This window comes from Rhinoderma darwinii, chromosome 6 (assembly GCF_050947455.1).
Source record: "Rhinoderma darwinii isolate aRhiDar2 chromosome 6, aRhiDar2.hap1, whole genome shotgun sequence".
Lineage (NCBI taxonomy): Eukaryota > Metazoa > Chordata > Amphibia > Anura > Rhinodermatidae > Rhinoderma > Rhinoderma darwinii.
The window spans coordinates 68,112,308-68,138,916 of NC_134692.1; the positions used below are offsets into that span (position 1 = coordinate 68,112,308).

Sequence of the window (26,609 nt, forward strand, 5' to 3'; positions counted from 1 at the left end):
CTATCATGTGTGATACTGTCTGCTCAGCCACTGTATCTAATCCTATCCATAGTTTATAGGGTCGTAGTGCTATAGATATGCTATGCTGTCTCATATACACACTTTTTTTTGGGGCGGACACATGTATTGGGGCTATTTCCCGGACATTTTAAGCCCTGAGGGTATGTTCACACGGCAGCGTCCGTTACGGCTGAAATTACTGTGCTGTTTTCAGGAGAAAACAGCACCGTAATTTCAGCCGTAATGACATGTGCAGGCGTCTTTTGCTGCGTCCATTACGGAAGTAATTGAAGCTGGTTTTCCAAGGAGTCCATGGAAAACGGCTCCATTTACGTCTGAAGAAGTGACAGGCACTTTTTTACGCGCCGCCTTTTGACAGCGGCGCGTAAAAAATAATGACCATCGGCACAGAACATCGTAAGACCCATTCAAATGAATGGGCAGATGTTTGCCGACGCATTCTCGGACAAAATTCAATGCTAAAACGCCCGAATTACGTCCGTAAATAGTGTGTGTGAACCCAGCCTTAGTGACGCCCCGGCTGCTAGTGCTGCATTGTTGGGTCACTTAGGAGACCCAGCGATGCAGCTGAAAGCAAACTGTCGGCCATGAGAAGTTTGCGGGGGGGGGGGCCCAGTAAGAATTTTTGCATCGGGGCCCATGAGCCTCTAGCTACGCCCCTGCATAGTTAGTATGGGTTGAAAAAAGACACATGTCCATCAAGTTCAAACTTTTATTTTAAAAGTTATGAGCTTATTTCTAAATATGCAAATGAGGCTATAATAGACAAAGGGGCGGTAACGCTTCTTCTCTGTGAAAGGTGTTTGTGTTGTCTGTATGACGATGTCCAATCATCGTCATACAGCTTCTCCTCTTTCTTGTACAGCATAATCTCAGCTTCAATTGTGAGATCATGCTGTCTTTACACTTCTGGCCACCGCTCCTTCAACGTATCACCTCGGCGCCCATCCAGGGACCGTCTTCCTGGATGAGCGCTGAGGCGATTTCACTGGAATTATCAACCATCTGACCCCAGGGTTTTTTGCTGTTTCATAAACATTCTTTTGCTATCCGCTTGTTCTAACAAGTGAGACCGCAGCTGACCTTGATCTTCTTTACAATTATTCAAGGACTCAGAAGTATAAGGCTTTATTTACACAAATGTAAATATCGTCCGTGTGACGCCCATTTTTTTTAATAGTCGTCACATGGCTGCATGTATTTCTATGGGGCTGTTTATATGGCCATTGCTTTAACGGACCGTGTGAAGGGCCCGTGAAAAAATAGCACATGTCTTATTTTTGTCTGTTTTCACGGATCCCTCAATGGACTCAAGTCAAGCTCAGTGTTAGCTGGTGAAAAGACTAGCAATAAGCCCCCATTATTACACTAGTACCCATCACCACTAGGGCTACTGGGAAAAGACGGGTACGATCCAGTACCCAACCATCTGCAGTGATCATTATTAGGCTAAGAAAGCCCAAAAACAGTTGCCCTTCCCACCCTGGTAATGCTAGGCTAGCCTGCTGCTGCTATGTTGTATCTGGCTGGTTATGAAAAATATATATATTTTTTTTATAAATAATTGAAAAAAAAAAACAACATGAGCCCCCCCCCCCCCATTTTTTATAACCAGCCAGAAACAACATAGGAGCAGGCTAGCATTACCAGCATGGGAAGGCCCATGGTTTTTGTGTTTTCCCAGGCTACTGTTACCAGCATGCGGCTGCCCCAGTGGCCAACCATCCCGGCTCTTCCCAGTACAAACAGTGGCGGTGGGTATGGGGTAATAATGGGGGGTTACTGCTAGACTTTTCATCAGCCAACACTAAGCCCCACCTTAGTAATGGACGCTGTCCATCAGAGAGTGGCCATTACTAAGGCGATAGTAATAAAATTAAAAAGCAACAGACACACAGGAGAAATATTTTAATGAAATAAAAAACCTACATAACGCTCACAACCCTCTTTAACCATTTTATTGAAAATAAAAAACGCTGTAATCGAATAAGTCCTTGAATCCGAAGTAGTCCAACAACCGAACCTGTAAAAAAACATAATCCAACATAAAAAAACAACCATTTCCTTTCCTGGGTCCAGCGCTGGGGCTGCAATGTCAGTGAGTTACGTTGTTTCCATAACTTCAGGAGTTATGTGGGAGTCAGCACTAAAAGGTGCCTAGGGCAGCATCAACTCTAAATACGCCCTGCCCGTGAGCAACCTCTGCCACCTGCCTTGGCCTCTGACTACTGACCCATGTCGAGCCTTGCCCGCCTGCCCTGACCTTTTGCTTTACCTGACCCTGCATACTGTTCTTGAGTTTGCACTACATCTGTTAATGTTGGCCATCACTAAAGGAGACTGCACTGAGGTAGGGGACTTGGGGTTCCCCTGCAGCAAAGTCTACATCCCTGTATAGATGTTAAAGGGGCTACCTTTAAACTCTGCTCTTATTTTAGCCCTACGTCAAATTTCTCGTTGACAAAGTGGGTTTACACGAACCTCTGCTGGCGCCGTGACAGATTTTTTCCCACGGGCCCTGTGACATTTTCACAGGCATTGTTTATATTTTCGAATGTTTGAAGCTATGCATACCGTCCAGGGGTGAATCAGTGGATGACATACTGTTTTGTTGAAATCTATGGCATCTGACAAACTATTATCATGGGCATCTGTAACTGACAGTCAACGCACATGTTCTTTGTTATACAGATCACATCTGGAATATCCAGAGCATTAGGTTGGTTTCACACAGTTCTGTTGTGATGTATTTGCTGCATTGTGTTTCTTTGTTTAAAGAGGCTCTGTCACCAGATTTTGCAACCGCTATCTCCTATTGCAGCAGATCGGCGCTGCAATGTAGATAAGAGTAACATGTTTTTTTTTTTTTTAAACGAGCATTTTTGGCCAAGTTATGACCATTTTTATATTTATGCAAATTAGGCTTTCTACAGTACAACTGGGCGTGTTTAAAGTTATATACAAGTGGGAGTGTATTGTGTATGTACATCTGTGCGTTTTTACTTCTTTTACTAGCTGGGCGTTGTGAATAGAAGTTTATGATGCTGACGAATCAGCATCATCCACTTCTCTTCGTTACCACCCAGCTTCTGTCAGTGCACAGACACACAGCGTGTTCTCGAGAGATCACGCTGTGACGTCACTCACTTCCTGCCCCAGGTCCTGCATCGTGTCGGACGAGCGAGGACACATCGGCACCAGAGGCTACATTTGATTCTGCAGCAGCATCGGCGTTTGCAGGTAAGTCGATGTAGCTACTTACCTGCAAACGCTGATGCTGCTGCAGAATCAACTGTAGCCTCTGGTGCCGATGTGGCCGACACGATGCAGGACCTGGGGCAGGAAGTGAGTGACGTCACAGCGTGATCTCTCGAGAACACGCTGTGGGTCTGTGCACTGCCAGAAGCTGGGCGTTGTGAAGAGAAGTGGATGATGCTGATTCGTCAGCATCATAAACTTCTATTCACAACGTCTAGCTAGTAAAAGAAGTAAAAACGCCCAGATGTACATACACAATACACGCCCACTTGTACATAACTTTAAACACGCCCAGTTGTACTTTAGAAAGCCTCATTTGCATAAATATAAAAATGGTCATAACTTGGCCAAAAATGCTTGTTTTAAAAAAAAAAGTTTCTCTTATCTACATTGCCGCGCCGATCTGCTGCAATAGGAGATATTGGTTGCAAAATCTGGTGACAGAGCCTCTTTAAACAGTCTGTAGGCTCAATTCAATAATAATAGTTAGTAGATCACTTAGCTCAGGCTCAACAAAATGTAGCTTGTGTACCAGAAAAGTCTGGCACCCCTGCACTTACTAGTTCTGCGCCTCTGGCAATTAAAATACTTCAAAATATGACATCTCTAATTTTCTAAAAGAAAAGACAAAAATTTCACTAGGAAGAGACTACTGCTAATGCCTCATTATGGAATTATGCATAATTAAAAGGCATCATAGGCTCATAAGTATATATTATATTGCCCTTTATAGTTTTGTTCTATAGGCATACCTATACAGTATAGTCAATATCTGATTAAAATTGCATGGGAAAAGAAACGATAAAAAATATTTCACTGGATAAAACGGATCTGCATATTAAAAGCTAGTGAGTGCATGTCTTGATTGTACAAAGAATTACATCTATTAAATGCATATCTTTATTCACTTACACTAAATGCATTATTGCAGGCAGATGGCTAAGTAGCTTGATTAGATCGAATTATAAAGACTTTACATATATTCAGTTCTCTCAGGCTCTGTCATGTCATAATCCATATGTTTTACTCTTTTATATGACTGTACATATCTAACTGAAGAAATAGCATACTCATTAACTCATAAAAGGTATACATTTTTGTTTCTGTTTGGTTTTCTTTACTATGAAAGTCAGTGGCAGCTTTCCATACAGTTGTGTCTGTTTTCTGGATACAGTTGAAGAAAAAATACAAGTCAAATGCTGTTTGCCTAAAATGTGGTGTGAAGGGGCCTTTTTCAGATGATCTATAATAGTTACCACAGTCAGTTACTTAAAGAGGCTCTATCACCACATTATAAGTGCCCTATCTAGTACATAAGGAGATGGGCGCTATAATGTAGGTGACAGTATTGCTTTTTATTTAGAAAAACAAGACATTTTTACCACTTTATGAGCGATTTTTAGTTTTATGCTAATGAGTTTCTTAATGCCCAAGTGGGTGTGTTTTTACTTTAGACCAAGTGGGTGTTGTACAGAGGAGTGTATGACGCTGACCAATCAACATCATACACTTCTCTCCATTCATTTACACTGCATATTCATATTCATTTGATGTATATTCATTATCAGGACACTGCAGTAATGTTAGTGTTTGTGTATGTAGCTGCACATAGCGATATAGCTATATCGCTAGTGCAGTGTAAATGAATGGAGAGAAGTGTATGATGCTGATTGGTCACAATGCCCACTTGGTCTAAAGTAAAAACACGCCCACTTGGGCATTAACAAACTCATTAGCATAAAGCTAAAAATCGCTCATAAAGTGGTTTAAAATAGATAGTTTTTCTAAATAAAAAGCATTACTGTCACCTACATTACAGCGCCGATCTCCTTATATAGGAGATAGGGCACTTATAATGTGGTGACAGAGCCTCTTTAATGTACTTCTTCTCAGGCATTTTTGGCTTTGAGTGTATATTAGCCATCAGTGAATGTGTAAGAACCACACAAGCTCCTAAAATTGTGAAGTCCTTATATCATTCCCCAAACAGGGCCGCACCGTCCTTTAGATTAGATGAGCACCTCGCCTCAGGCAGCACTGACTGCAGGGGATGGAAAATTAATACAAAGATCTTGCCCCTTGTATATTTTGACATCTCATGGTTTTTCCGTGATTTAGCCAGAACTGTGTTGCTTCTGATGCGATTCTAAGTAAATTGCAAAAAAACAGGTGCCATCATTGCCACAATTTTGTGTAAATCCTTGCAAGTCCACAATTTGAAGGGGTGCAAGAACTTTTGTGACATCATGGTCACATGACCAATGTCCCGTACGCAGGCCCCGTGTGTGCGTTTAGTGTGTGCAGTGTATTTAGTGTAGTGCGTGTGCGTGCATGTGTGTGTGTGTGTGTGTGTGTGTGTTAGAGTGGTAAATATACTAAAGGGATTTGTTCTGGGGTCTCTTTTTCTTTTTTAGTCTGAGGTCTGATTCATTTAAGGGTCTCATCTGGAGTCTGAAAAATGTAGGGGCCTTGGGTATTAATTATGGGTCTTGTGTCTGATTATTTTAGGGGGTCTGATTATTTTAGGGGGTCTAATTATTTTAGGTGTCCAGTCTGGGATCTGAATTAATTCAGGGGTCTTGTCTGGAGTCTGATTAATATAATGGTTCTCACCTGTTTGTTTGTGGATCCTCTGTGTCGTCTGGGAGATGGTGCTTGGAACCCAGGGCAACGCTTGGCACAGCGGGTTTAGAGTCGGTCGGATGGTGAAGCCAGAAGTCAGGACAGGCAGTAGACTTCGTAACGGGTATGGATAGCAAAAGGTCAAGACAGGCAAGGATAGTCAAGTTCAGGCAGAGGTCACAACGGGAAATCCAGACAAAGGCAGAAGGGACGGAAACAGAGAACCAGGGTACAGTGAAGCTCACAGGAAACTTGGTTGAACAAGCATGGATTAGAGGAAGGAGGATCCTTAAATAGGAAGTCTTTGAATTAAGGCGCACGCTGGTCCTTTAAGAAAGGACGAGTCAGCGCACGCCCTCTAGTGGCTGCAGCTGCACATCGAGGATGACGGCCGCGGTGGGAGGTAAGGGATGCACTTACCTGATGCCGCCCAGGGCCAGCAGAGCATCCGGATCTGGTAAGTGGAGCTCAGGATGAGCATGAGGGAAAGGAGGGCGCAGGAACCGGAGCAGAGGCCGTGGGGAAGGCGGAGAATGGCGCGGCAGCCGTTACAATTAATTTAGGGGTCTTGGGCCTGAGTTTATTTAGAGATCTGGTATTTAGTGGTCTGGTCTGTGGTGTAAATTAATTTAGCAGTCTGCCCTTTTGGATTTTGTGCTCTGATCTGGGGTTCTGAATTCATTTAGGGTTCTGGTCGGATATAGAAAAAATAGAGAATAACTCCAATCAGAGAAGACATTATTTGTAAGTCACTGAATCTCATTGTTTATTCTACCAATGACTACATCTGATCAGTATTGGATTTACTCATAAGGTCTGCAGCGAGATGATGGGTGGTACCATTCTTGCTTCTGAAAAGTAACAACCCAGCATATCCCTACCATGTTTCAGCACATTCATAATTAACCTCTGTACTGAGCTTATTAACTGCAATCAGTTCTGATACTGTATTTTATTTACAGTGCTTGGATCTAGTACTGCATATGTGTACTAAGCTTGGTTTTGTTGCTATTGTTATTTCCTGTGCTTGGTTCTAATACCATATCAATTTACTGAGCTTAGTTCTGGCACACTATTTATGAACTGAACTTCGTTCTGGTACTATATTTGTTTACTGAGATTAGTTTTAGTACTATATTTATTAACCCTGCTTATATCTGATACTGTATTTATGTACAGGGCTTGGTTCTGGTACCGTATTTATTTACTGTGTTTAGTTCCGGTACCATATTTATGAATTTAGCTGAATTCTGATACAGTATTTAAGTGTAACTAACTTTTCAGGTGATTTTTCAGAATAAACTGTCATATGCGTGTACATGAAGAATAACACATTTTTGTTGCCATTATATGACTTGTATTCTGCATTATTTAGCCGTTTTCCCCTCTGCAGGCTCTGTCTCTAATTTTCAGTTCTCTCTGAGCTAGTGGGCGGGGCATTACATTTATCATGTCTTCTATTCACTGCATACATAGATGAGGAAAATCCTGCTCAGTAGTGTAGCTGAGAATCCAGCACTAGGATGACATATAAATGTTACCAACACATCTGTATGTCTTTGTGCTCCTGCTCCCTCCTCCTGCTCTGCCCTCCCATCTCCAAAGTGACAGACCCTCCCCTTCTGCAGCCCGTCAATTCTGCTCTGTAACCAGGGATGGACTTTGCTTAACAACAGACGGTGGACAGCAGACTACAGGAAGTAAGACACCTAGTGACAGTTACTTTACACAGAATTTGCATGGAATAAAACAATTACATTTTAACAATAAGTAAATTACAAAGTGGATGTGTATCAGGTATACTATTAGATTAGCAGAAGTTAAGTTGTTTGAAAATGTTGTGTCCATTTTAGTAATGGGCTTGATACTGATACCGCATATGTTTGGTTTTTTAGCCTAATTCTGGTACCGTACTTATGAACTGAGCTTAGTTCTTGTAACATATTTGTTTTCTGCGCCTGGTTCTGGCACCATAATTGTGAAAGCTTGGTTTTAGTGGGGAAAAAAGCAGACTGCACCCCTATGATTCTGAATATGCACATATACTGTAGGTCTATAATGGATGAGCATAATATGAGTGCAGGAAGGTAGGTATGAAATCTTGTTTGGAAAAATTGAACTAAATGGGTTATCTCACAAAGACAACTCCTTTTTAAATGGAAGCAGGCCCAGCAATCGGCTGATTGTTATTGGTTCCACTTCTCTAAACCCCAATTGATGTCTGGCCATTTATATAGGATGGCTGACCATGTAATACATTGATGAGCTGTGTCCAAAAATATACTGAATGCAATTCTGATCAATGCTGAATCGCTATAACAAAGTAAATCTCATGTAATTGATGAAATTGGTGATTGAGATAAAATGAGATTAGATGGCCAGAAGTCATGCTTCTAGATCCTTCTACATAAAATTCCCTGAGATATTAAGTTGATACTACAGCAACCATATTTATCAGTAACTAACCAGCTACCTGCTGTATTATCTAGTATGGTTTCAATTACTAACCATAAACAACGCTCTTCCAAATAGTGTGGGTTTTAAATAATCATTCATTGTATAAAGATAAATTATGCAACTTTATTTTATACTTTATATGTTTTATGTACATAAAACTGAAATGAAGAAAATCGTTCACTTTTTTACAGGAAGAGAAAAAGTAATTTACAAAACACAAAATGGAATCCTTGGTTGCAGGGGTGAACACTAACAACAGAGGATCTCATTCAAGAACAGTATATAAACTCTTGCTTTCCAACTGTTTTATGATGGCTAGCCATATACCTTAATTTATAGCTCTCCAGCAAGTCTAAAGGCCCTTTTACGCTGACCAATTATAGGGCAAACGAGCGTTCACAGATTGCTCGTTCCCGATAATTGCCCTGTGTAAACAGGGCAACGATCAGCAGATGAACTAGCAAATGCTCGTTCATCAGCTGACCGTATCGTTTTATATACTGAAAATATTATCGTTGTCGGCAGCACATCTCCCTGTGTAAACGGAGATGCACTGCCGACATGATAATAATGTATGGCGAAAAAGCGATCGGAGTAACGAGCTGTCTCGTTGGTCGGAGCTCGTTCACATGGCCTACATCGGGCCATGTAAGAGGACTTTTACAGTGGTAGTTTTGAGACATGGATGGGAATTAGTGTAACATGGGATCTAGTGGAGTGTAGGGAGCAGCCTACTAAACCTTACTTCATTGTGATATGTTCTGCTCCTTTGTCAGAATTACAGAATGTTTATTATTTTATTTAGCTATTTTAGCAGCGTGCTGCTGACTTCTTACACCATGTACAATGTGACCTACGTCAGACGTCTGTTTTTCTTTGTAAAATAAAATAAACTATACTAAAAAAGAATTCATCCATCAAGTATGTATACAGTTGCTTGGATCTGGGTTTTGCGTTTTTTTGTTTTGTTATTTTATTAAGTGGAAGAAAAGGATTTTTATGCCTTTTATGTCTTCAGGACAATCTAAAGTATACTTTACAAATATATACAAGCAAATGTGTGACATTTACTTCCATTATACAATTAAAGTAAGCTTTAAGCCAGTCTGGAGTCTGATAAATTTAGGGGTCTTGGGTATTAATTAATTTAGGGGTCTGGTGTCTGATTATTTTAGGTGTCCAGTCTGGGATCTAATTTAATTTAGTATTTAGGGGTCTTGTCTGGAGTCTAATTAATTTAGGGGTCTGGGGCCTGAATTTATTTAGAGATCTGGTTTAGGGTCTGAATTAATTTAGTGGTCTGGTCTGTGGTGTGAATTAATTTAGCAGTCTGGCCTGAATTGAGTTTGTACTCTGATCTGGAGGTCTGAATTCATATAGGGTTCTGGTTGGATATATAAAAAAAAAAGAGAATGACTCCAACCAGAGAAGACATTACCTGTGAGTCACTGAATCTCATTGTTTATTCTACCAATGACTACATCTGATCAGTATTGGATTTACTCATAAGGTCTGCAGCGAGATGATGGGTGGTACCATACTTGCTTCTGAAAAGTAACCACCCAGCATATCCCTACCATGTTTCAGCACATTCATAATTAATCTCTGTACTGAGCTTATTAACTGCAATTACTTCTGATACTGTATTTTATTTACAGTGCTTGGATCTAGTACTGTATATGTGTACTAAGCTTGGTTTTGTTGCCATTGTTATTTCCTGTGCTTGGTTCTAATACCATATCAATTTACTGAGCTTAGTTCTGGTACACTATTTATGAACTGAACCTCGTTCTAGTACTATATTACTTTACTGATATTAGTTTCAGTACTATATTTATTAACTCTGCTTATATCTAATAGTGTATTGATGTACAGGGCTTGGTTCTGGTACCATATTGATTTACTGTGTTTAGTTCTGGTACCATATTTATGAACTTAGCTTGATTCTCATACAGTATTTAAAGCGTATCTAACTTTTTAGGTGATTTTTCAGAATAAACTGTCGTGTGTACATGAAGAATAACACAATTTTTTGCCATTTTATGACTTGTATTCTGCATTATTTAGCAGTTTACCCCTCTTTCTCTAATTTTCAGTTCTCTCTGAGCTAGTGGGCAGTGCATAACAGCTATCATGTCTTCTATACACTGCACACAGAGAAGAGGAGAATCCTGTTCAGTAGTGTAGCTGAGAATCCAGCACTGGGATGACATAGAAATCTTACCAGCCAATCTGTATGTCTTTGTGCTCCTGCTCCCTCCTCCTGCTCTCCCCTCCCTTTGCTTTTTTAGCCAGGTAGAAAAGTGACACACCCTCCCCTTCTGCAGCCCGTCAAATCTGCTCTGCAACCAGGGACGGATAGAGGTTGGACAGCAGATTACAGGAAATAAGACACCTAGTGGCAGTTACTTTACACAGAATTTGCAAGGATAAAACAACTACATTTTAACAATAAGTAAACTACAAAGTGGATCTGTATCAGGTATACTATTAGATTAGCATAAGTTGAATTGTTTGGAAATGTAGTGTCCATTTTAGTAATGGGCTTGATTCTAAAACATATGTTTTTTAGCTTAATTCTGGTATTGTACATATGAACTGAGCTTTTTTTTTTGTAACATATGCATTTTCTGTGCCTGGTTCTTGTACTGTAAGGGTATGTTCACACGCAGTATTTTCAGACGTAATTCGGGCGTTTTACGTTTCGAATTACGCCTGAAAAAACAGCTCCATTACGCCTACAAACATTTGCCCATTGCTTTTTACGGTGTTCTGTTCCCACAAGGTGTAATTTTACCCGTCGCTGTCAAAATACGGTGCGTAAAAAGACGCCCGCAAAAAAGAAGTGCATGTCACTTCTTGGGACGTTTTTGGAGCCGTTTTTCATTGACTCCATTGAAAAACAACTCCAATAACGTCCGTAAAATACGCCGCTAAAAATGCGAGTTGCTTCAAAAACGTCTGAAAATCAGCAGCTGTTTTCACCTGAAATCAGCTCCGTATTTTCAGACGTTTTTGGTCACTGCGTGTGAACATACCCTAATTATGAAATCTTGATTTTAGTGGGAGATAAATAGACCGTGCACCCCTTATCATATGCACATAAAGGTCTATAGTGAATATATACTAGTATAATATTGTGAGTGCAGGAATTAAGAGTATTATTACACTTATTAATTATTATTAAGTGGAAGAAAATTATTTTTATGCCTTTTATTTCTTCAGAACATTCTAAACTATACTTTACAAACATATGCAAGCAAATGTGTGACATTGACTTCCATCATACAAATAAAGTATGCTTTAAACCAGTGGTCCCCAAGGCAGTGGCTCCGGAGCCAGATGTGGCTCACAACCCCCTGCTGTGTAGCTCTCCATAGGAGCCTTGAGTTATAACCATATGCTCTTGCTACAATATGACATCCACATTAACAGTATTACAGAAATATGCTATTGCCAGAATAGTGCCAATTTGGGTGGTGGAATACCAGTGTATTAAATTGAATTTGGCTGACAAGGTATAAAAGGTTGGGGACCGCTACTTTAAACTATACTTTTTTGCATCCTGAAAAGCGTGGCAGTCTGAGGTTTAAATTGCTCTAAGTTGGAATCACACACATACAGATTTTTTTTTAGTTTTTTTGAGCCAAACACAGAAGTGAATACAAATTAGAAGAGGCATTTCAGTCTTTCTTTTTTTTCCTTCTTTTTGGGTCCACTCCTGGCTTTAGCACAGAAAAACTGCCTAACAAAATAGCCAAGAAAAATGCATGTGTGATTCTAGCTCAAAAAAGAAAAAGTTGTCCAGACAAATGCTACTCCAGGACACACAGAACACTCTTTTAGTATACATCTGCATAATGGAGACCCATGGGAATATTATAGTATATGGGCTCGTCCACACGCTGCAGAATTGGCGCGTTTTTCCGGACGTAATTTTGGACTGAAAAAATGCGGGAGAATACAGTAGAAGCATAGTGGACGAGATTTAACAAATCTCATCAACACGCTGCATAAAAATTCCGAGCAGAAATTTACCTGCGGTGCGTATATTTCGGACCGCAGCATGTCAATTCGTGCTGCGGAAAGTGTCCAGAATTGCTGCGTTTTTCAGTGGAGATGTCTAAATCTCCTAACATTGTGAAAAACGCAGCAAAATAAGCACCATTTTCTGCCGTAAAAAACGCAGGAAATGGTGCATTTTTGCCGCAACGGAATGTCTGCGTTTTTCTCAAATCTTTGTTTTTATCGAAAATTAACAACAAGAGAACATCCTTACATAGATCATGAGGAACATGAGAGGAAGCGTACGACAGGCAGCCCGAAGTTCCTAGCAAGAATGATAATACAGGACGACAAACATTAGAATAGAAAACATTAGTAACTAATATACAAGGTACCCGTGTCACAGTTGGAGAAAATTAAATCAATAAGATAATGTATGAGAAAAATCTGATGAAATACATAGTATGAGAGTAAGAGGAGTAATGTTAGGGTCTTCATATTTGGAGGGAAATATAAAGGACCATCAGACCCTGTCGAAAGCTTTCTCGGCATCGGTCCCTAGTAAGCCTAAAAGGGATTGCCTTCTGTGTGGGATAATGAATTATGTTAAGAAGTCTAGTGGTGTTATGCTTGCCTTCTCTCGAGGGTACAAACCCCACTTGTTCGGGGTTGATCAGGCGGGAGAGGAGAGGGGTGAGTCTGTTGGCCAGAAGTTTTGCCCACCATTTGAGATCAGTGTTAAGAAGTATAATTAGACCATACGTTAAGTTATGGAGAATACATTGCTGATGGTAGAGCCTTTGGATGTCGATCCAAGAGGAGTGACGGCGTTAATGTAGCATAAGTACAGAGGTATGTCACACACACAAGAGATGAAAATCTGTAGGGTGTAGGTCCTCATCAAAAATTAGAGCCAGGCTCTAGTGAGAGTTCATATAGTAGTATGGAGAGGATATGCCCCAAGATGGTACTATGGGGTTAAACTGCAGGCCTAATTCGGTGCTCTAGAGGTGGAGTAGGGTGCAGTTGTGGGGGTGACCGGCTTTGTTTCCAGGGGTTATGTAGCCCTGATAGGCTGTGTAGAAGCAGGAAACATTTTGTTTTCACCTACCCTTGAGTGGAGCAAGGTCTGTTTTTTTGTTTGAGAATTGGGGCCTCGATCTGTGCAGGCGTACGTGCCGCAGCAAATGGCGCATGGCAACAAAGTGCAGGGAGCTGTCAGGCAGTCAAGTTGGTGGCCTGGGCAAGGTAGCGTGTTTGCGGGCACAACAGTGTGTAGAGACCCAGGGGCAGGGTGAGGAGGATGGGGAGGAAGGGGAAGTAGAGCCCCTAATGGAGGATGCGACATCACCTTTAGTTATCTCTTTCCTCTTCTCCCACTTGCTGCCGGGTCACCAGGAAGGAGCGTTGGCAGGGTCAAAGGTTCACCTTTGTAAAGGCTCCTGTGCTGTTTCTGGCAGAAGGGGAGGCCACGCTCGAGTCCGTGAGTGGGCGACTCCAAAATCGAGGCCGCGGCTACACCTGCAGCGCTGGGCCGCAACTTCAAAAATGGTCTGACGGCCGAAATAAAAGTTTCAGAGCAGCCCTCTTTTGTCACTGACACTGGGGTGAGGGTGGATGGTCACTGTGGGGCAACGTATAGGCAGGATTCACATGGATCGTAACACTGTGTACAGGAGCTCTGAGACAACATGTCCTCTCAGAGCTGCGTTAGGCCACACCCCCATGGCTGCGTTTTTCAACGGAATTGCTGCAGACATTTTCTGCAGCAATTCCGTTGTGTGTGGACAAGCCCTTAGGGTATATTTACATGTGCTGATTTTTTGATATATTGCAATCACTAAATAAAAAGGTGCAAAACAAGAATTTGTAAATGTGGCCAAAAATGTGGCGTGAACAGAGCCTTATGTTTTTTGACTGTACTCTAAACCACAGAACAATAGTACATTTTACTATGTAATATATATTTTGGCAAAATTATTTATTATGTACACAATTTAGCTTTGTCAATGTTTTTACTGAGAGACAAAATGCATAACGTTTGTGTGATTAGAGGAGTTGGAGAACATATTGATCTACTCAGGCTTGTGGTTTGGTTGTTAAATTTAATTATCATGTTAGTGAAGTCTCTAGTGTTTGATGCCTGAGGTGACAAGTTATCATTACAGCACTGGGCTCATGGGAAGAAGGTCTAATAAAGAAGTGATAGAGCACTATGGGGTTGATGAACATCTTTGCTAATGCTTGTTGGACTAGCAGGTCTTAAAATCATCGACATCTGCAATTTTGATAACATAAATAGAAGCTAGAGATCTGTAAGAGGGTTTTAACTTTCTTTTTTATTCTCTGCCCTTCATTTTTTTTTTTATTCTCACACAATATTATTCGAATCATGTTTTTTTTTGTTTTTTTTTATTACAACCATAACTTGTGTTCTTTAGCACATTTAGAATATTTTACAAGGAAGTAAATTATTTGCAAAGTTTTATTTCAGAACAAAAATGTTTTATGTATATTATTTCTTAATATGATGGTAATCTAATTAAAGGTTATATCCACTTATGTAACCATTTCTTTTTGCTCCAATGCATACCCAGCTAATATAAAAAACTAAGCAACTGAAGCCCTGATTTAAAAAAGCTAACAAGTTTGCGTGCACATCTCTTATAAAACCTTGTGAAGAGTGGAAGTCTTCTAACTTGATAAAAGGTTTTAGCAGCTATAGTAATAGCCTATCTCCATTTACTGCCTCCATTAGTACAGTATGTCATCTCTTGGAACACACTGGGAAGGCCTTGCCAGTGTTGAGATCTAAAAGTTTTCTCTCTTCTCAAAGGGTAACTAAACGTTTAACAAACTTCTGACATGTCATAGTGACATGTCAGAAGTTTTTATTGGTGGGTGTCCGAGCAATGAGACCCCCACCAATCGCTAAAACAAAGCGGCAGAAGTGCTCGTGTGAGCGCTCAGCCACTTAGTTTCTGTTCGGCTTTTTCTGGAAATCAATGTATCGGAGTATGGGCTCAATAGAAAGTCTATGAGCCTGTACCCCTAAACATCGACTTTCCAGAAAAAGCTGAATAGAAACTAAGAGGCTGAGCGCTCACACAAGAACTTCTGCCACCATGTTTTAGCTCTCATCTGTATGCCCTTAAAAAAGGTATACCAAAGGGCAATACCTCCGCCTCAGGAGGAACTGTTCCAATATGAAGACTTTTCTGTCACAAGCAGGAGATCTGAGACATAGATTCCGACATGGGGGATATCCTGACAGAATCATGAAAGAGTAAAATAGGAAAAAATAGGAAAAAAGGAAAATAGGAATTCCTATTTTACTATTACATTGCGGTACCACGCTTCCATGATACCGGCATCTGGATTGGGGAGCAGCAGCTATTTGTTTCATTCTTACATGCTCACATCAGTGTTGTACCTGATTTGTACAACTTGTTAAGGTGAGCGCGATCACCTATTTTTACTCTTTTCAACCTTTTCCATCAGGTTTATCTTGCACCATGTGGCGCTGTGTACCCTTTTTTTTCCTTTAGGTTTAGAATCATGAAAGAGGCATTTAATAATGCAGTGGGAATGAAGAGATGTGATCTCCTGATACCCAATATAACAAGAGAACCCAAAGCCAATAGAATGCGCATCATAGGGACCTATGATGGGTCTCATATAGAAGTAAGGTAAATAATCAACAAGCACTGGGGAATGGAAGATGAAGACCTCAGACAGGCTATAAGAGATAGGCCCAAAATTACCTTCAGACAAAATAAAAGCCTGAAGCATAAACTAGTACGGAGCACAGGAAATCCCTGGGGACTGTTAGATGCGGCAGATGTCTCGCATGTGAAGCGATTCAAGTCTCTAAAGCATTTAATAGTGCGACGACAGGTACTGTTTACCTGAACAAACCGTTTATTAACTGTAAGTCTAGGGAAGTGATATATCTAGAAAAATGCATGTGCCCCAAAAACTACATAGGTAAGACCAAGAGAGAATTCCGAAGACGCATTAGAAATCATTATAATGACATCTTAAATTAAAGAAACACTACGATATGTAGACACATACTAGCGGAGACCCCAAAGCCATTAAATTCCAGGGCATACAACAGATTGAGCCTGGCTCTAGAGAGGGCAACCGGGACAAATTGCTATTACAGACAGAGTCAAGATGGATATACAGGATGAGATTGGTGGCCCCAGAAGGCCTAAATGAAAATGTGAACTTTGCATATTTCCTATAAGGATTCAGTGCTTTTGATACCGCTAGGAGTCAGCTGAGTAAGACACTATCTAGTGCCATGAACTGAGATATACCTGAGGACTAGATGTGACATACCACCTATACCTTACCCTATCTCCAATCAGAATATAACCATAATGAATGTAGTAGATTATAACCTAGCAACAAACTATACATCCATATAGGATATGGATTGCTATGGCATGTGTAAGGGGGGGGGACGGACGGACTTGTACAATGTTCAACTGATGATACACAATAGATCGATATTGGATGTCTGCTCTCCAATGCATAGTATGTATTCCGATCCTTATAAATGGGCAATGAAATTAATTATGAGACCCATGTCTGTCACAGATTACCACAGATGCCAATATGATATGGTGGAAAGATGACACCTGGTTTTGAAATGTAATATGGATTTAATCTCACAGACACTAATATACATTATATGAGGCACATGCAGGTGATGGAGATATATGATATGTGATCATGTGCCACACTATCTATTTGGGTATATACTGGTCGGCGGTACAACATATAGATATATATTTTTATATGTATACAAATAAGGTACACATGAATACTGACTTCAACCTATTTTTGAATTTGATGAAATACAATGCATATTTATCAGTTCAACGACGATGTAAAATCCTTGAGGAGATAAGGAGGACAATTCTCCTATAAACTTGAACCTGGTCTTTCAACTAATGGTTATGAGGACTATTGCTAGCTAAAGTAATTTCACATATACAAGATAAATTTGATGAGAAGAACATGGAGATAGCAGCAGATGTAAAGATCCCTGACACTGTAAGAGCTTTTATGTTCCAATACGTAATAACAATAATTGAGTACACTGATCTGTATAATGCGCACTGATGGACGAAGACAGAGGCCAAAAGGGGAGATGCAAAAAATACCCCCACACGACGACAGACTCGGCCCAATGAAGAACTGAGAATTACGGAGGGTGATGACGCAGATGAACCTCTCCGTTGAATGGCAAACTTACGGCCGAGCCTCCAGACTATGAGGGCCCCACTGACATAAAACATGCTAGAGTACGGCGCTCACTGCCACTGCCAAACACTAACAAACCTTATATCTGAAACTCCAGACGTTTCCCTGATGAGCCCAAACTAAGGGTGAAACGCGTAGGAGTAGGAGTTCTTTACTTAGTGAATTTAACTATTAGGCAATAGGGATTAGTTCCAGGTTCATAGAAGGTTGGTTGAGTCTGAATGCAGATCTGACCACAGTACATTACAAAAGGCTAGACAATTCAGACATAGCGGATGGCAAGAGTGCTAGTGTGCGATGCTCTTAGAAGACTCTGAATACATCCTGAGCCGAATCAAACAATACAAGAAGGGAACCATTACCCACTGCCTATCTGACACTTATGTTGAGTATGTTTCACAATAAATGTGTGTTCCACGTTTTAACAGCTTAATAAAAACTACGTTTTATAATTACTCCTTTCTTATTTTTATAATATAATTTAAACTGGAAGGAATAACGGGAACCAGCCCGTTGTTTAGAATCTGGGAATTTCACAAATGTTTAGTTACCCTTTAAATTTGGCCACTAGGCAGATGGCATGCTTAATTTTTGTAGTTAAAAATCAAATCTGATTGAGTGACGAATAAATTCAGGTTTACTTTTAACTAGGTCTGTGTTAAGCATCGGTTATACCAGGTGTGCCTCTGGATTCTATTTTTTACACGTTCTATAGACTGTTATATATAAATGTAAAGAAATTGCTGTTCTTAAAGGTTAGTATTGAGAACGCCTTAAAGTGGACCTGACATGTCTATCTTAATAAATAATTGTATTCACCATGAAATAACAATTCTGGAGCATCATTTCCAAGAACTCTGTTGTGCCCTAACTCTTTTATTTCTCCTAGATATGTATGAATAAATTGCCAACTAGGTGGTACCAGTAAGGGGTGTGTCCCTACACAGACTGACACTGACCAATCAGCGTTGACAGTGCCAGAATATGTAGGGACACACAACTTTTACAAGGGGAATGGTACCACCCAGTTGTCAAATTATTCATTCAGAGGACACAACCCAGAGGTCAAAGAAAATATTTTCAGAATTATTTCATAGGGAATACAAGTATTTTCTAAAATAGACATGTCACAAGAGGTGACAGGACTTGTTTAAAGGGACTGTGCAAAAAATTAGACTAAACCCTTAGTGAATTTTCACAGTGGTTTTATGTTGGCTGGAACATACATTGTTGCCATTTTTTTTCTCCACTGTCATTGTGTGATATGCTTGGCATTCTGACACAAGGAGGAATTGGCCATGAAAAGTATCAGGTAGCTCTCTTTAACCCACAGAGGTGTGTGAGTGATCCAGGACGAGGTAATAAAACACTCAGTCCAACTGGAAGTTGAACTTGATGGACATTTTTATTTTTCAAACTAAGTAACTACAGTATGTAACAACTTCTCCCCTGTAAGCTGTATTGTAGTGGCTAGCCCTCAGCCTTCATGACCACAGCAGCTCGCAGGTGGTGAAAGACCTCCACTTTAGCAAGGGCTTTGGCACAACCAGTTTTAGGGGAATTTCCATGGTATTCCACGCTTGAAGTCAGCACTGTCTATAGATTTGAGTCGTTACATGCAGACCCTGTGTCTCTTTGGTTACAAACTACAAATAACCTTGTGTGTAGGCCAGTTGTCTTCTGCCTGTGCCTCTCCAGCTGTTGCACAACTCTAACTCCCAGCATGTGGTTGCGAGGTCATTCTGGAATTTGTAGTTTTGCAAGAACTACCAAGCCACAGATTGAAGACCAATGATGTAGTCAGATCCTGCAGTCCTGTGTTACTCCATCCCTCTGCCCTTTCCTCTTGCTCACTTGTAGACATTATTAGACAAAGCAGGGGGAAGGGAGTAACTCATGACTTCAGGGTCAGACTGTGTACCCTATAAGGATAAGGAGACATTTTTGCACCTAATCAATTTAGGCCATTATTTCACATAGTTGTTTCGATATTTATGTCAATTATTTTATGGCACTATGAGGATGATGGATAACAGTGTCACTAGGATAAGCTGATATATACTAGGTCTACATAATGCTTTATCAAATGCTTCACTTTCCAAGCAGTCACTGACAATGTGTCACTAAAAAGTAACAGCACATGCATTAATTCTATAGACTATGTGGAGCAGATGTAGTCAACATCCAACTTTTGTCATTTTCAGAATTGGGTTTTAAATAAAATTTATTTTTCTTTGTATACATCATCCTTTGTATGTGTAATCTTCATTCATTTATTATGTTGGTATAATATTGTATAACAATCCTGATCACAAGGCTGCATACAGTAAACGGCAGTGTAGGAATTTAAAGTAAAATTCTAGTTTGATAATCCAAAAGGTATCTTGCTTCTTTTTCCTATTTAAACCCATATCCCTTTCCTTTAGCACACATCATTGCTCAAAATAGAACATCATAGAGGAGGATAACCAGCCTTTCTTTTTGCTTAAAAACACCAACTTTATTCAATGGTCCAAATAAAACACATCCATAGTCATAGCATGCTATTATGTTCTTAAAGTGTAGCTAAACGTTCGACAAACTTCTGACGTGTCATAGTGACATGTCAGAAGTTTGTATTGGTGGAGGTCTGAGCACGGAGACCCCCACCAATCGCTAGAACGAAGCAGCTGAAGCGCTCGTGTGGGCGCTCAGCTGCTTCGTGTCTGCTCGGCTTTTTTCCGGAAATAAATGTATTGGTGTACGGACTCAATAGAAAGTCTATGAGCCCGTACTCCGATACATTGGCTGGCGATTTGTGTACTGCAAAAATACAGCAGAACTCACATGAACACCGATGATAAGTTACCAATAGCATGTTTGTATGTATTGTTGTAATATGTATTAGTCATTATATCAGTCAAGTATTGACATAACAATTAGCATATACAGTAGCTTCCTTAGTAGATTACATGTATATATCATTAGTGTATATCTAGTTGAAGTCTAATAAATTATATTCACTGCACCATGGATTATACTTATTTGCCATTTACAGTCTTCCATGTTTGCCACTTTATAGCTCTGCTACATAAGGACAAAGCTATAGTCAGCATCTGTAGGATAGTCTAAGCTGCAGAGGAATTCTCACGTAGTCTGAAACTTGCCTCCTAAATGGCTCAAGCTTTCTCCCAACTGCAGCTCTATGTGTTCAGATTGGCTGCTGTGTATAAACATGAGCCCAGCACAAGCTCACCAGGACGTTAGTGCACAGAAAGCAAATTTCCATTAAAGCAAACAGAGAAAGATCGAGAACTAATAGCAACTGAATCATCAGTGAAGAAAGTAAATTATCAGGTTATTGCTGAACGTATAAAATGAGCCTCCGTGAGGAGGAAGCCTAGAGTTCCGCTGTGATAAGGTATTCCAATCACATCTGAGCGGATTAAAAACTCCTAGCTGAAAATATGTCTTCAGAAGAGGCACCTTGAACTTTTGAACGTAATGGAAAGTGGCTAGGCATAAGATTAGGAAATTCCTTTCATTTGATTAAAATGGTTAAAAAAAATGGATGTAGGCACCTTTAATGCCTCTGACCATGAAGACTACAAGTGGTATTTAGGAATTCTTCAGTGCATAATTTAAGTGTGACAGAATAGATTTTCATCAAGATTTTCTGTGAAGCTGTTGAACACATAAATTTTACAATGCTGTAGATCAGCTTGTCACTGAGTAAACGCGCCAGTAGCACTGAAAAAAGTTTAAACCATTTCACTGCTAGCAGTATATGCCAATATTGCATCTTTATAAATCTCATATATTTCAAAATTTTTCGCTCAGTTTTGACTAAAATAATTGTTTTAACTCCACTCATACAAAATGTGTGTTATTTTGAAACAGAGACCTTGTTGTAGTATGATAGCTGCTTATGTATCTTTTTCGTTTTATAAGTATTATGTAGGAAAAGAGACCTATTTACAATTTGGACATTTACAAAAAAATTCAAAAATGTGGATTGTAGCGTCCACAGCCGTGGACCGTCGGGATTACTCACCCCCTGATGGCCGCAGCCATGGATCTGTGAGCGCTGGCCTGCATCTCCTCTGCAGGAGGACATAGACATTGACTTGGTACACTGTTTGGACAGCTGCTATCTCGCTATGGCTGTACGGCCCAGTGTGTCCACATACCCACAGATCGTGACATGCATATGTGCATATAAAATTACTTCAAACAAATAGTGAAATCCAGGTTGTTATTATAGATGCTAACATCGTATAATCCTAAATAAAACAGACTTAGGCTTCGTTCAGATCTGCGTCAGGGCTCCGTTCAGGCGTTCTGTGGGAGCTTTCCGTCAGAACGGAACCCTGATTAAAACAAACGGAAGCCATAGGTTTCCGTTTGCATCACCATTGATTTCATACGCAGATGTGAATGAAGCCTTACTGATAATATGGAATAATTATACCAATAGCCAATTGTATTTTTTGTAGTCCGCATTATTGTCATATAGAAGTGGTAAAATTGTTCCTTTCTAGTAATACAACTAAATCATCTAAAATTTAGTTTAACTATAATTTGTAAAATTAGCAAAATGTTGAAAACTCGCCATGTGGTTCTGTAATTGGAAATATTGAAAACTGCCTGATGGTGAACCGACGCAAGCCTTTACATTTCTTCATCTTTTACTAATATATTATGGTTTGCTTTCTTTGTTTTCTCTAATTTGTTTTAAGATTATCTTAAACAGTTGATTGAATGTAATTTTACATTTATATATAGTACATTTGCAAATTGAAATTATTTATTTAAATCAATTATAAACCGGAGCAGCATTCCTAATTGTGCTGTTTGCTGCTGAAACATATTGACAATTTCTTCAATTTTATTGGTGCATGCTGCATGATTATTTTGGCGCATATTGCATGACCTGTCAGAAACTTTTCACTGCCTTATACCAGTTTGATTTGGTTTATTTTGTACCAGAATTTAGTGCCATGTTTTTGGTGCATTTTTTGGCGATTTAAAAAGACATCTCTCAAATCAAGCCATGCCCCTTTATACGTCCAATTAGAAAAATGTGTCTAGAGAGTGTAAAAAATTGCACCAAACTGAGCCAATTAGCGCTAAAATTTGGCTCCTTTTTGGACACTTTATAGATTTAGACACAGTAGTAATTCTGCCCCAGTATTTTTTCTCTCAAGATGTACTATGTGCCTTCTACTGTGCACAGATCTGCAGCAGTGTTTAATTGTGTCTTTACTGCTATGTGGTACACAGCTTAATATTATGAAAATAATGTTGCAGGGGCCAACGTGTACAGAGAAATTATATTTATTTAAAGCAGGGGTGGGGAACATCCAGCATGCGGGCCGTATAAGGCCCGTGAGATCATTTGGTCTGGTCCGACCTCACTCAGACCGTGCTGCCGCCGCGTTATTCGCTACTTGGCTCCGTCTTCCCTACTCATATTTAGGCACAGGAGGAGGTCGGTTGGAGCCAAGTATGGCGGCGGACTGAGTTAGGTCGGTGCATGCCTGCCCGAGAGTGGGCCAGCCTGTCATCTGACCTGAGTCACCTGACCTCACGTCAGTGACGTGAGCTCAGCTGACTAAAATGGTCCACTCCCGTAACAACACACACTTACCTCACTGACCTCTACTGTCGCTATGTCATTCCCTGCTTGGCTCACATTTAAGAGCAGGAGGAGGGAAGACGGAGCCAAGTATGGCAGCGGTCTGAGTGAGGCCGGTGCGTGCCGGCTGGGAGTGGACCAGTCCATTCACCTGACCTGAGTCACCTGACGTGAGGTGATTTCCCTACCGACTCACATTTAGGAGCAGGAGGGGGGCAGACGGAGCCAAGTATGGCGGCGGTCTGATTGAGGCTGGTGCGTGCTGGCCGGGAGTGGACCAGTCCATTCACCTGACCTGAGTCACCTGACGTGAGGTGACTGGACTGGTCCACTCCCGGGCCGGCAGGCACTGACCTCCCCACTCAGACCGCCATATCCTCATTCACTAGTTGTGAATGAGAGTACTTGGCTCCAACTGCCCTGCTCCTGATCTAAAATTTAGACACTTAGCTTGAGGCCTAAATAAAGAAATTTAGCTTTAGTGTAGACATAGGACCTGTTCTAAATGTATGAAGTGAGGTCAGGTGATCTAAGGGGGTTTTCCAATCAGCCGGAACACAGGGAGGTAGAACAGGGTTTAGGGGGCCCCGTTCTAGGGATAGGTGCGGGTCCCAGAGGTGGGTACCACATCTTTCTGACATTTAAGACATATCCTCTGGATATGTCATAAATTTGCCTGATGGAAACTGCTTTAAGTAAGTAAGTCAGAACGACTTACTGCTGCGAGCAGTTCTTTTCAAAACTTACCATTGCAAAGTGTCGTCTACGCTCCAGACTGACCGACGCAGTAGCAACATCATCAATACCAGCTAACATCACACACCTCACCAAAGAGAAGCAGTTGCAGCCATCACATTAGGGGTGAGTTAATTAAATGTTTGACAAAATATACGATAGCAGACAAATTTTTAAGTTGTTAATTTTGTATGGCCCGCAAATGATGTTATAAATGGCCCTTGGCAGAAAAATGTTCCCCACCCCTGATTTAAAGTATGCCAGATTGTTACTTTACTGTACTACTTCTTTGACTAAAGTGAAAGTCTACCTTTGAACAACCTCCGTTTCTATTCTGATTTATTTCATAATACGTATATCTCTATATTACTATAGCTCAGAGCTGCCTTTTGTGACACAAAGTTAAAGGGGCATTCCCACCGCAGACATTTATGGCATATCCACGGAATATGCCTTAAATGTCTGAAAAGTGACAGTTATATTGTAGCTCTAGGACCCACACCAATCTCCAGAATTGTAGTCACCAGATCCCGTCCCGCCTTAGATCAGAAAAACCCTTTAAGATTGTATTCAACATGAAACTTGTTTTTTTTGTTGCTTTTTTTCATAATTGCAGCAAAACCCATAACATTTCTGTACAAACCAGCATAGTTTTGCCGCAAAATCGCGGCAAAAATTGTAAAAAATGTCTCATCTAATTTAGATTTTGTTACAACTCATAAAGTTTATTATTATTTATGAACTTTACACAGTAAGTCCAATGATCCTCGTGTTAATCCTGTCCGCTTCCGAGTCCCTCTACACTGGAAGAGGGGTGAAGTTGCACAGGGGTTTGGGAGGCCTTTTCTGGCCAGACTAACATATACAGTAATAGCTTGATATGTGGAGGAAAAAAAGGGGAAAAGAATGGTGCTCCTCTAAGGTGATAACGTACTGATAGAGAATGGATATGGTGCAGGTAAGTGTTGGTAGACTCACCTGGTTAAAGGGAACCTGTCACCAGCATTTCACCTATTGAACTTTACTTCTCCCTCACTGGCCTCTGCTATAAAAAGTTCATTGCCATTATCCCCGCTCCTAAACTCCTCTCTCGACTGTAAATATCGGTCTGCAAACGTTTTGCGCCTTTTATCGTAATTATGCGGTGTCCCTTTGTGCGCACACACCAAAAGAGGACATCAATGCACAAGCGCAGGATTTTGTGTGCTGGGGGAAGGCGAGGAGCTGTCAATCAAAAGTAAGGAGGCGAAGTAAACTTGGAAAGACTTGAGGAATGAAGATATGACTCTTTCCAAACGAAGATTTGACTCTTTTCAAATGAAGATCTGACTCTTTTCTGCTCATTAGCATACGGTTAGAGAACACTAAAAAGCTAAATACTAAAGCTACAGAGGCGACTAAGAAGATAATTATAGGTTATATAGAAATGATTTTTCACCCACTCTCACCAGGTATAGTCGGTTTAATAGGTGAAATGCTGGTGACAGGTTGTCGTCAGCACAACTTGACTTTAATGCTTGACGGGTGATTTAACCAAAATTTACAGAGCAAGCCTCCGGAGCCAACCCATGGTTTTGAGCTCCAGGGTGGAATGTATTTTCCGTGGTCACTTGGAATCGATAATCTAGAAAAAAGATGCTCCTTGTGTCGGGCGCTCCTGTGTATCTGGTTCAGTAAATCCACAGAACCATCGGATGAATTTAAATCAATTTATTGGACATACTAAAACAATAAAAGTAGCTGCTGCAACGCGTTTCAACCTCGTGCTGAGGTCTTCGTCAGGCATATCTATTGATTTAAATTCATCCGATGGTTCTGTGGATTTACTGAACCAGATACACAGTAGTGTCCGACACAAGGAGCATCTTTTTCTGGATTATCGATATACAGTAATAGGGGGCCTAAGTGGTTCCACCTTATTTAGGTTTCATTTTTTACTCCTTCTGGGCTAGGAAATATGGCTTTGTGGGCGACAGTGGCTGTGTCTTTCTGTTGTGGAGAAAAACTGCAAACTCTATTGCACTCCTGTGAGCTGGCAGCACTTGCAGATGGACAGGTGGAAACGTGCAACTACTCAACGTCCCCCAGCAACAGTAATTAGCAAATTGTAGTTGGGATATTGGAAAAATGTTTGTTATATCAATGATGCTGTGTTGTACTGTGAGTGAACTTTGTACATGGGTGATGGTTAAGATGCGGTGACTGATCTGTGTTTGATAGAAGTACATAAAATGTTTAGACTAATCTATGTCTAATTGTGGTACAGTGCAGTATTGTATGTGAATTACAGTAATATAATGCAGTAACTGATTTGTGTGTGAGTGATGGTGATACAATGCAGTGACTGATCGGTGTGTTTATCAGTATAATGTGGTAATTGATCTGTGTGTGATAGCAGCATGATGGGGTGACTGATCAGTGTGTGATAGTTGTATGAAATGTTTACTAATCCATGTGTGAGTGACAAGGGTATGATGCAGTGACTGATCTTTGTCTGAGCAGTGGTGGCACATTGTGTTGATTGTTCTGTATGTAAGATATTGGTGTGATACAATGCCTGTACTTTATGTGTGATGTAGGCTTGTGATCTGTTATCTATGATTTACACTATTTTCTT

The 26,609-nt window shown here is 40.5% G+C and overlaps 1 protein-coding gene across 3 annotated transcripts in view; it reads left to right on the forward strand.

Annotated features, from left to right (window-relative positions):
- Positions 1-26,609, forward strand: part of GULP1 (GULP PTB domain containing engulfment adaptor 1) — a 590,342-nt gene that overhangs the window by 244,266 nt on the left and 319,467 nt on the right. The gene's annotated exons all lie outside the window — the stretch shown is intronic.